The 10,726-nt window shown below is 51.5% G+C and overlaps 1 long non-coding RNA gene across 1 annotated transcript in view; it reads left to right on the top strand.

Annotated features, from left to right (window-relative positions):
* Positions 1–1,014: 1,014 nt before the first annotated feature.
* The window catches only part of LOC114484791 (uncharacterized), a 15,067-nt gene continuing 5,355 nt past the window's right edge, over positions 1,015–10,726 (top strand). Inside the window, exons 1-2 of the long non-coding RNA XR_003678111.2 lie at positions 1,015–1,750; positions 3,590–3,678. This is a non-coding gene — a long non-coding RNA (uncharacterized lncRNA). The remainder of the gene's footprint in view (positions 1,751–3,589; positions 3,679–10,726) is intronic.

Genomic DNA, 10,726 nt, shown 5'->3' with positions numbered 1-10,726 from the left:
TCCATCCTGAGGCCAAGTGGCTCTTCCCCTGGCAAGTATTTGTCAGGCCTTTTCATTCTTCCCGTTCCCACTACCTCTCTCTCAGGGGATGCTGGCAACAGGCTCCTCATCACGCTCTCTCCTTCTCTAGGGCCCAAATCCAAATCCATCCCCAGCTCTCCTAGAAGATGCAAATCTGATCCTGGCTATATGGAATGATTCAGCAGTTCCCCACGACTTTCAGAACAAGCACAGATGCCTGGCTCTGGCTCCTGGTGGCTTACCCCACCCATCGCACACACCTTCCCCACACTCACCCGTGATTCCGTCCGGAGGAACGAGGCACCTGTGATTCTTTGGCACCGTGTGCTTCCACGCTTTTGCAAAGGCCGTTCTTTCTGCCTGCGTGCCCCTCCCCCTCCGGTGTGTGATGACTCCTCAACCTTTAAAATACAATTCAAGTGCCACCTCTTCCTCAAATCCTCCCAGGTCCCCAGCGGGACTTAGATGCTTCTCTGTGCTCCTGTATTTTCATTCTGGTTTACTTGACTGTTGCCCCCACTCCAGAGTAAGCTCCTTTGAGGGCAGGCATTGTCTTTTTTCCTCCACTCCTCTCATGCCCTCACAGAGTGGCAAACAGTAGGCTCTGTTGGAAGCCAGTCCCGATGGGCACTTTCCTCCCCGGGCACTGCCGGTCTCCCGGGCCACTGAGCCAGGGAAGCTCGGAGGCAGGACGCCAGCCTCCTAGACACTTTCTCCACCACCCAGGACAGGGAGTCCCAGACCCGGAGTGGAGCCTCGGAGCCTGACGGCCACCACAGGCACAGGAGTCTGGGACTCGGAAGTCTGGTCACATCTAACCCGGGCTTTGCAAACGAGGCCGGAGCCGACTGAGGCTTGGTGAAACCGACAGACACACCTCGCCCAGCACTCAGAAAGGGCGCGTGCCGTGGACGAACCCGCAGCGGGGTAGACCCTCGACCCTCCCACCCCACGGGCAGTATGCGAGCGTGTAAGATAAGGACAAATGAAACTATTTGGGACAGGAGCAGCCAGGCCTGTACGGGATTTCGGCCTCCCTAGATCCCGGTTCCTCGGGAGCACTGCCTCCCCCTCCCCCCACCTAGTCCTGGGAGGCCACGTGACCTGCGCCCCCAGGAGCCACTAATCGCCTGGCTCCGTCCCTTCTCCCAAATAGGGAAGCGACAGGAGCAGATCGAGTTTCTCGGCCCGTATTTACAGGTTTCCTGGACGAAGCCAAACCACCTCCTTCCCTCGCTCCCCCAGCGCGCGCACTGGGGAAAGGAGAGAAGGGCCCCCTCCTGCGCCCCACCCCCACCCCTCCAGTCCTCCGAGCCGCGGGTGCGGCCACTTCTTTCTCCCTCCCTCTTTCCTCCCTCCCTCCGCAGCCGCTCCGCCGGCCCCTCTGGGGGCAAAGCAGAGGTTGCCGCATTCCAAACCCCGGACGGCCCTTTGAGGTCACGTGGCGCGATGGGGGTGGGGCGGCAGGACGCCCCTGACCTAGGCTGGCGACCTAGAAGCTTTTCAGTGAAGCGGATCCTGGTGCCTTCTCCCCAGACCTCGTGGAGGCCAGCTTCGTTTGGGGAGTGATGCAAGGCGGATTTTTACCCTCCAGCGCCTACTGTGTGCCAGGCCCACGCTGAGCACTCACGCTTCTTACCTCCAGGCCTCCCTGCACCCAGGCAGGGGGCTCACGCCTTTCCCACTGGAAACACTGGCCGGGAGTCACCAAGGCAAAATGGATAGGGAGGTGAGAGACTGGATAGAGCCAGTCACTTAGTTTATGCCAAGACGGATCTTTGTTAGGCCCAAGTCAAGAGCTAACCGTGTCCCCTCTACTTAGCCTGGGACCCAGCCAGACCTCTGAGAGCTGTATTTTGGGCCCGGGGACAAGAAAACTAAGAGGGGGGTGCTTTCCTTCCGGGCTGTGCAGACAGTCTCTAAACTGCTCCGTCAATTTTAGTGTGAACTCAGTTAGAAATCCCTTTACTGGAGCTGAACCTGGTCCCGTGAAGGGGCCTTGGCTACTATACGAGGTCAAGGCAGGAGTGGGTAGACTGGAAGTTGAGGCACTGGCCACAGCCAACTTGCCTGAGAAGTTTGACCTTGTAGGAGGGTAGAATGGAGATGACAGGAGGGAGGCATATTTTGGATGGAGGGGGAGGTCTGCATTTTAATATTTATTACTCTTGCAAATCTTTATTGAGCCCTTACTAAATGTGAATCACGTATTTAGCCATTTGCATGATCATTGACTATTTTTTGACCAGTCACAGGTCCTGACCTGGAGCTAGAGTGATTAAGAATGAGTTCCTGTCCTCATCGAGCTTACAGTCTAGTGGGAAAGCTAAACAAGTGAGGGACATTTACAGAGCAGTGTGCTGAGAGCGAGAGTGGGGACACAGAGTTGTAGGAAAACACAGAGGAAGAGCATTTAGCCCAGACTAGGCTGGGAAGGAGGATGGCGATGCAGTGCTATCTCAGCTGAGGGCTGAAGTTTCAACTATCTTCTGTAGGTTGGGGTGAGAGTGGAATAGGAAAGAGTAAGCTTCCAGGTAGAGGGCACGGTGCATGCGAAGTCCCAGAAGCACGTTCTGGACCCTGACAGTTCAGTAGGGCTGGAGTACAGCCACCCTGTGAATGGCCGACAGAACAGGAGGAGATGGAGAGAGTGCATTTGGGAGAAGAGGGCTGAGCTGATGAGTTATGCCCGTCTGGGAGGGGATGAGGATGGGGAGACCCTTGCTCCTCGGAGTCTACACAGAGGTCCTCGGGCATTCTGTAGTGGAGGATGTGACACCTCCTTTTATACTTGCTTTATAAAATTAATATTTATTTTTATCGAGCTAATACAAACACATTGCTTACAAATCAAATCATTCTAAAGGGCTTGTAATAAAAACAGAAGTCCCACTGGCCTTTCTCCCAATTTTAATCCTACTCCCCAGGGGCAACCGCTTTCAACTCGTTTAGCTGTGTCTTCTGGTATTTCCTTCCTTATTTCTACATAATATATGTACTGCCATTCTGGATTCATTTATCTAATTTGTTGACTCCTTGTCTTGGTAGATGAGGGTTTTGATTCTCTTCCTTGCCTCTTCCCCTCTTCCCACCCCCATCATGTTTATATCACAATTTAGGGTTAAATCCATGTTCAGTGATCTCATTATTGACTTTGAAAATATTGTTTACTTTTGAGGCAAGTATGCTGGTTCCATTTCCTTTTCTAATATAACTTTTTGTTGTGTGCTCTGTTTACATTTCCTTTCTTGTACTGCTTTTTTGTTTTTCCTGGAGTTAATTGCCTCATTTTTTATTTGCTTGGTTTTCTTTGAATCTCTGACTCCATCTTCCCACACCCTTCAACAGCTCTGTAAAACGCCTTCTCTGTACAGTTTTGCATATGGCCAAACCTGTCATATATCTTATTGGTTCTGTTTTGTTTCTCCTTGGAGACATTTGTCCTGCGGTGCTCCATCCTTTTGCTTTTCTCTGGATGCGTTGCTCTTGAGGCCTGTAGCACACCTGTCACCCTGGGACTTGCCATGGCCAGTAATTAAGAATTCACTTTGCCCTTTTCCTCTTTCAGGAACCCAGTGTCTTCCTCCTCCTCGGTTTACTTCGTTGTTTGGATGAAGCACATCCTCCAGTAGCTTCCTGAGAAAGAATGCCTGGGAGGTAACAGTTTAGAGACTTCTGCCTACCTAAAATGGCTTTATCCCACCCTCACTCTTTCTTCCTTTCCTTTCCCTTCCTTCCTTCCTTTCTTTTTTAATATTTATTTATTTGGCTGCGCCGGGTCTTAGTTGCAGCACGCAGGATCTTTAGTTGCATCATGTGGGATCTTTAGTTGCAGCATGCAGGATCTAGTTCCCTAACCAGGGCTTGAACTCAGACCCCCTGCTTTGGGAGCGTGCAGTCTCAACTGCTGGACCATCAGGGAAGTCCCTCCCTCCTCAGCTTTTGATCCCACTCCTTCTTCTCCCCCCGACCCCACCCCCCCACAAAGTCCAGAATCTCTCTGTTTCAATACTATATCTCCAGAATTGATCTTCCTGTCTCCTGCATGAGTGGGGAAGGGGACACAATAAATCACTTCATTGCGCTGGGTACCACTGAGTTTCCTGACGATCAAATTGCATTTTAAGTAGGTCTTTGAACAAGCCCCCAGCTTTTAGACCCCTGCCTTCTAGTTTACTCACTCCTTCCAATTCCTAGCCTCTCTGAGGGGAGAGTCCACTTGCTTCTCGTGGGCACATGCCTCTGGATGTTCTGGGCCTGCCTTTCTTGCCACTCTCCCATACACTTTCTGTTTTCATACGATGTAGTTCAGGATTCTTTTTTTTTTTTAATTTTATTTATTTATTTATATTTATGGTTGCGTTGGGTCTTCGTTGCTGCGTGCGGGCTTTCTGTAGTTGCGGCCAGCAACTATTCTTTGTTGAGGTGCGCAGGCCTCTCGTTGCGGTGGCTTCTCTTGTTTTGGAGCACGGGCTCTAGGCGCACAGGCTTCAGTAGCTGTGGCACGTGGGCTCAGTAGTTGTGGCTCACGGGCTTAGTTGCTCCACGGCATGTGGGCTCTTCCGAGACCAGGGCTCGAACCCGTGTCCTCTGCACTGGCAGGCGGATTCTTAACCACTGCGCCACCAGGGAAGCCCAGTTCAGGATTCTTAATGTCTCCTGGTTTAGTTGAAGGTGGAGTTTGGGTTTCTGTTTCTGATTCTCCTTGTTTTGAGGGTGATGTTTTGAGAGAAAAAGGGGACAGAAAGGGCTGTACTCCACCATCTTGTGACCACAAGTCTGAGATGTCTCCCTGAGGTGGACGGTAGAGCCAGTCTGTGCCTGACACCCCTGCTCCTGCTGACAAAGAGGGGGGGGTTATCTGTAGGAGGAGGTGAGCAGGGGAGGAGAGGAGCTTCAGAGCTTAGAAGAGCTGCTGTGGGAACCTGATTGGGAGGCCCCCAGAGATAATAAGGATTACTGGGCCCCAGTGAGGCCTGGGTGAGGTGAGACTGAGAATCAGTGGAGAAGGCAGCAAGGAACAGGGATGGAGGTAGTGAGAGGCAGGGAGTAACCCCTAGCTGGGAGGGAGAGAGTGAGGGGCTTGGGGGGAGTACTAGAACGGGGGCAGGGGGGAGGGGAGAGGCAGTAAAGTGACTGGCTCTGGGGCAGGCCATTCGCCAGGAGGCAGAAGAGGATGAGACAGTCTTGATAACCACTAACCAGATGTTGATCATGTGCCAGGGACTGAACCAAGTTCTTCTAAGCAGGCTCAGAGGAGTGGACAGCCGAGAGGAGGAGCGGAAAGAAAGGCGTTTAAGGTCAGAGAGGGCAGGTCCGAGGCTCAGGTTTGAAGGTGAGGCAGGTCGGAGTGACAGTGGAGTCTTGGGTCCAGAGGTTCGAGAGCCCCTCAGGGCAGAACCACCAAGCGGGGCGTCCCTGAGGAGGGCGAGATGTGAGGTGGGGGGAAAGGGCTGTGTGATTGCTCAAGTCTTCTGCAGGAAACGCGGTGGGTGGGAAAGGCCAGTCATTTCAGTCATCTACATGGATGGCCTCTTGGACACTGAGGAAGGACAGAGTTTTAAAAAGGGAGGGTGGTCACTTCAGTCCACTTCAATATTTACTGACCTTCCATGTGACCCACCTTCCCCAGGTTACACAGCCTGGGGGTACAATCACAGTAAAGTCCCTTGAAGTACACAGCCTCTGGCTCTAAGTCCTAATCCTCCAGCCCTCAAAACCCCACGGGCTGTTTCCGGGGTCTTAGAGCAGCTATTTCCCGCCCGCTCCTTGTGTGGCCGTTCTATTCCATCTCACGGCTGTGTGCTGACATCACTCCTCCTGGCCATGAATGCGACTTCTGTCACTCCTCACTGTGCAGCCCCAGAGCTGCATCAGCCAGAATTCTGTGGTTACAGGCCACAGAAACCAACTCTGGCTAACTTAAGCAGAAAAACAGTTTATTGGAAGGTTATTGGGTGGCTCACAGATTCAATAGCCACTCCCTACCTTTTTTTCTGGGCTGGTCAGCCTTGATTTTGTTCTGGAATTAACCTGCCCTGTACTCAGGGAAGGGGACCCCCCTCAGCCACAGGAGTTGAATGTTGATAAATCTAAGCAGCCAATCAGGGTGCTTCTGCCTCCTTGCCAGTGATTGGTTTAGGCCTAGGCATGTGATACAACCCTGGTCAATGAGACACGAGGTGGGAAGCCCACTAGGCCAGGGGTCTCCACAGAATCACAGAGAAGCTGACTGGAGCCTTGAGCTTATTGAAGGTGGAATCAACCCTGTCTGCCTCTGAAAAATGATACACTTGTTCATTGTTAAAGCCACTTTTAGTTGGTCTTCTGTTGCTTTCCACCGAAAGGTCCTAACCCACACATAAGACACTGCCAAGTATCTTTCTCTGGTAGCCTGGGGTGAAGGAGGGAAAAATAAGCTGATGGCTAAGGAGTAGGATTGATAAGTTTTCAAAATAAAAAGCTTGCCTTGGAGGCTCACTCGGGCCAGGAGTGACAGAATACCTGAAGACATGTATTTTCCCGGCTCTGCCGTGGACATTAGCTCCCCTGTGACAGGACAGGCTGGGAACCGAGGTGTCATTGACTTTCTAGAGAAAAAGTTTGAATGCAGTATTTTGAGAGAGAGCCTGTGGGTTGAAGGAAAGACACTTGGGGCCAGCAGGTGACCCTAGTGCTACTACGTGTCTCCCCCTGTCCCTCCAGCCTAGAGTCCCAACCTGTTCCTCTGTTTTAACGTGGCTTAGTTCAGACTGCTATAACAGGATGCCATAGACTAGGAGGCTTCTAAACAAGAGACATTTATTTTTCACATTCCCATTTCCAGATCAAGGTGCAGGAAGGGTCAGCGTCTGGTGAGGGCCCGCTTCCTGGTTCGTAGATGGCTGGCTTCTAGTTGTGTGCTCACATGGCAGAAGGGGCAAAAGAGCTCTATGCGATCTCTTTTAAGAGGGCACTAATTCCATTCATGAGGGCTTATGATCTAATCACCACCCAGAGGCCCCACCTCGTAATACCATCACATTGGGAGTTAAATACCATCACATTGGGAGTTAAGATCTCAGCATATGAATTTGGGTGGGGTGTGTGGGGGGGTGATGGATGGACACACACACACACACACACACACACACACACACACACACACCCACACCATTTAGTCCATAACAAACAGCTCAACCAAATCAGTAAGCACTTCCAGAGTGTTTACTTTTTGTGTAGCTTCTCCTGGGAGTTTGTGTGGGGTGGATACCACAACAGAAAGATAAAACCTAACCTCAAGGAGCTTGCTGGTAAAGGATTCAAGAACTCTGCATCTGAAACAACTAGAAAACAATTTATCAGCAGAAAATCAATGATACCTCATAGGGTTATATACCACAGTGACCATCACAATCCCCTCACTGTCTAATGCAGTGGTGACACCCTCCCAGCCTAGCACCAATGGTCCCCTCTCCTCACCTACTGTTCCCTTCTTCCCCCAGGGTTAAGGGTGACCTATTTCTTACTGAGCTCCCCCCACCCCATCTCTTTAAGGTGATTCATCAAGTTGGAGCCTGATGCGTGATTTCTGTTCATCCTGTGCTGCCTTCCTCCCGTCTCCTGGGGATGTGACGGAGGAGGAGGGAGGGACCAGTTAGCTGGATTGAGATCCCTTTACCCAGAGGTGACAGTGCCACCGTGGGGCTCTTCAAGGGCCTATCCAGCAAGAGGTCCTAGTTTGGGGGATGCTGAAGCTGAACAAATAAGAAAAACATTGAACACGTTCCTTGTTGATCTGTTGAAGAGGCAGACCACTAACAATTCTCTTGTGCTATCTCATTAAATCTACACAACAATCCTACAAAGGCGGCGGAGCGGGGCAGGGCGCGGTTTATTCCATTTTACAGTGGAAGAAACTAAGGCACAGAGAGGCAAAGTCACTGCCCTAGTCAAACAACTGGTGGGTAGTGCAGCCAAGATTTGAACCCAAGCCGTGTGACAGCAGGTGTCCATCCCTGTTTGACACCACAGTACACACTGCCAAACTGGCTCATTCTAGGAATTTCTCTTCTCCTGGCCACAATATTAAGAACCGAGCTAGAGGCCATTCTGAGCAAGGACCAGTTCCCCTCCTCCCTGTGTGAGGAGAGGGAGCTGGGATCCAAGAGAGGAATTCCGGAAGAGACACTGCCATTTGGGCTATTTTTCCTTAATGTTCCCCAGGCGGGGAACGCTAGCTATTGATTTGCCAGGTGTCTCTCTGTTCTTCTAATTAACGCCAGGGTCAGCTTGTAGCCGGAGCCCTGCCTGTAGCCAGAATCCGTGCCCCTGTGGCTCAGGGGCCAGTCCCCTGTGAGAGCAGGAGAGGACAAAGCAAGCCCTAACTCGGGGTGGAGCTTCCTGTGATGATGTTCCCTTCGCCTCATCTATAAAAAGCTCCAATCTGATCTACCCCATTTATGGTGGAGGCCAGGGTGGCAGAGTGTGCGGGAGGAGGAAGAATCAGGCTGAAACAGCTCCTCTTTGCCTCCCTGGATTCTCTTCCAAAATGCTGGCAGCACTGCCAGTTGGAAAATATTTTTTTCCCTCCCTTTGTCTTCTTTCTTATTTAAAAAAAAAAAAAAAAAGCCATCTGGTGTCAAATTCACTCCTGGCACATCATAAAGGGTAGCACTAAAAATGTCCCTGAAAAACTAAAAGCAAAACCACAGCAGTACACATGGGATTTAATCTCAGCATCCTAGAATTTCAGAGTTGCTAGGGGCCTCAGAGATCAAACCGTTTGTTGCACCGAGAAGGAAACTGAGGCCGGGAGGGATTCGATCACGCTTTCAAAACTGTTTACTGAGCGCCTACTCTGTTCATGGCACTCTACAGGCGTGGGGGACTAATCGAGATCATAAAAGACAAAAACCTCTGCCTTCCTGGAGTTCTCAGTGGGAGGTTCTTGCCTCTGTCCTCGGGCCTGCCTCTGCCACCGCCCTTCCCAAACGGCCCGGCCATCCTAGCCCCGCGCTGCACCACCGGGCCGCGTGGTTGTCACCTCCAGGCCGTGGGCCGGCTGGAGCCTGGGGCGGCCCAGCTTTGCGCGCCGCACCCGGGGTTTTCATGGGGCCAAGTTTGCAGCGCGCCGCCCCAGCGCGGTCCCCGGCCGGCCGTCGCTGTGATCTCCCGCCGCTTCCGCCCGCCGCGGCTGCGGCTCCGCATTCCTCAGGGTTGAGCAACAACTTTCCCTCCGAAGGCGGCTGGGCCGGGGCCAGGCGCCCCGGGCCGCTTGCGCTGGGCCCCTCGCGGGGCACGGCGCGGGTCGCCAGTGTGGGTCTCCTAAGGGGTGCGGTCCGCTTTCCGGTACCTGTCACGGCGCCCTCGGCGCGGATCCCCGTCCAGAGCGCGGCGCCACAGCAGCCGGCCCTTCCCCTGGGAGCCGAGGCGGGCGCAGGCCAGGAACGCTCCGCGCTTCCTGCCCGCTGCACCAGGACTGCCTAAGGACCAAGCGGCTGCTTGGGCCTGACCCTGGCTGAGCGCGCAATGTTTGCCTCAATTTTTTACTCCAGTTGCGAAGGTTCTTTGACGACGGACGGAGGAGGGTTTGTAGTAACTACAGAAGAGAGGTCCTAACCCACTTCTTAGTCTGAATCTAAATATTTACAACAATCGTATTAATGCAATCACCTTTATCCCTTGAATACACTTTATGCCCACTGAACTTCAGCATATCTCTGGGAGAAAGTTGGTTTCTTACTGCTTTACTCATGTTACAAATGAGAAAGGCCAGGCATGCAGTTCCATCTCTAGTCAGAAGCCAAGAAGCAGCCCAACTCGGCACACAATCTGGGGCCACCTCAGACCTCCTGACTCTCGCTGGTCAAAGCAAGCCCTTCCTGGACCCTGATGTGACCCCGAGAGGAACTGGCCCAGCTTTTCAGTCCTGGGGGCTGAGTGTTGGAGCCTGTAGGGTGGAGTGGGGTTAGACAAACAGATTAAGCTCTGGAGTGTAGACTAGTGAGTCTAGACTTACTAAAATGTAAGCCCCAGGATGGCAGGGATTGGCTCTGTTTTGTTCACTGCTGTAACCCTGACTCTGAAAACAATGGTTGGCACATAGTAGATGCTCAATAAATATTTGTTGAGTGGATAAATGCATACAGCAAAGGTCTTCAGATTTCTAACTAAGAATTAAACATATATCCCACTTTCTGCACCTTTACCTTCCCTTTGAACTTTTGCTTTCTCTCTTTTTCTGACTCTTACATCTTGAACTTACGTTTTAAAGGTTTTTGGGGTTTTGTTTTATTTTAATATATTTGGAATAAGTTTAGACTTACAGAAAAGTTGCAAGATAGTGTAGAGAGTTCCCAAATACTCCTCATTTTACCTAGCTTCCCCTAAAGTTAACAACTTCCCTAACTGTGGTACATTTGTCAAAATGAAGAAATTAACATTGGCGCAATACTATTTTTTTTTTTTTGGCACAATACTATTAACCAAACTATTGACTTCTTGCGGATTTCATGTTTTCTGCTCATGTCCTTTTTCTGTTCCAAAATCCAAATCCAATCAGGGATGTCACATTGCATTTAGGGTGTGAAGCTTTTTTTTTTTTTTTTTTTTTTTTAAAGAGTTTAGGGCTTCCCTGGTGGCACAGTGGTTAAGAATCCACCTGCCAATGCAGGGGACACAGCTTCGAGCCCTGGTCCGGGAAGATCCCACATGCCGCGGAGCA

The sequence above is a fragment of the Physeter macrocephalus genome, unplaced genomic scaffold, assembly GCF_002837175.3.
Source record: "Physeter macrocephalus isolate SW-GA unplaced genomic scaffold, ASM283717v5 random_27, whole genome shotgun sequence".
Lineage (NCBI taxonomy): Eukaryota > Metazoa > Chordata > Mammalia > Artiodactyla > Physeteridae > Physeter > Physeter macrocephalus.
The sequence above is the reverse complement of the archived record's forward strand: the minus strand, read 5'-3'. Positions and strand labels throughout refer to the sequence as shown.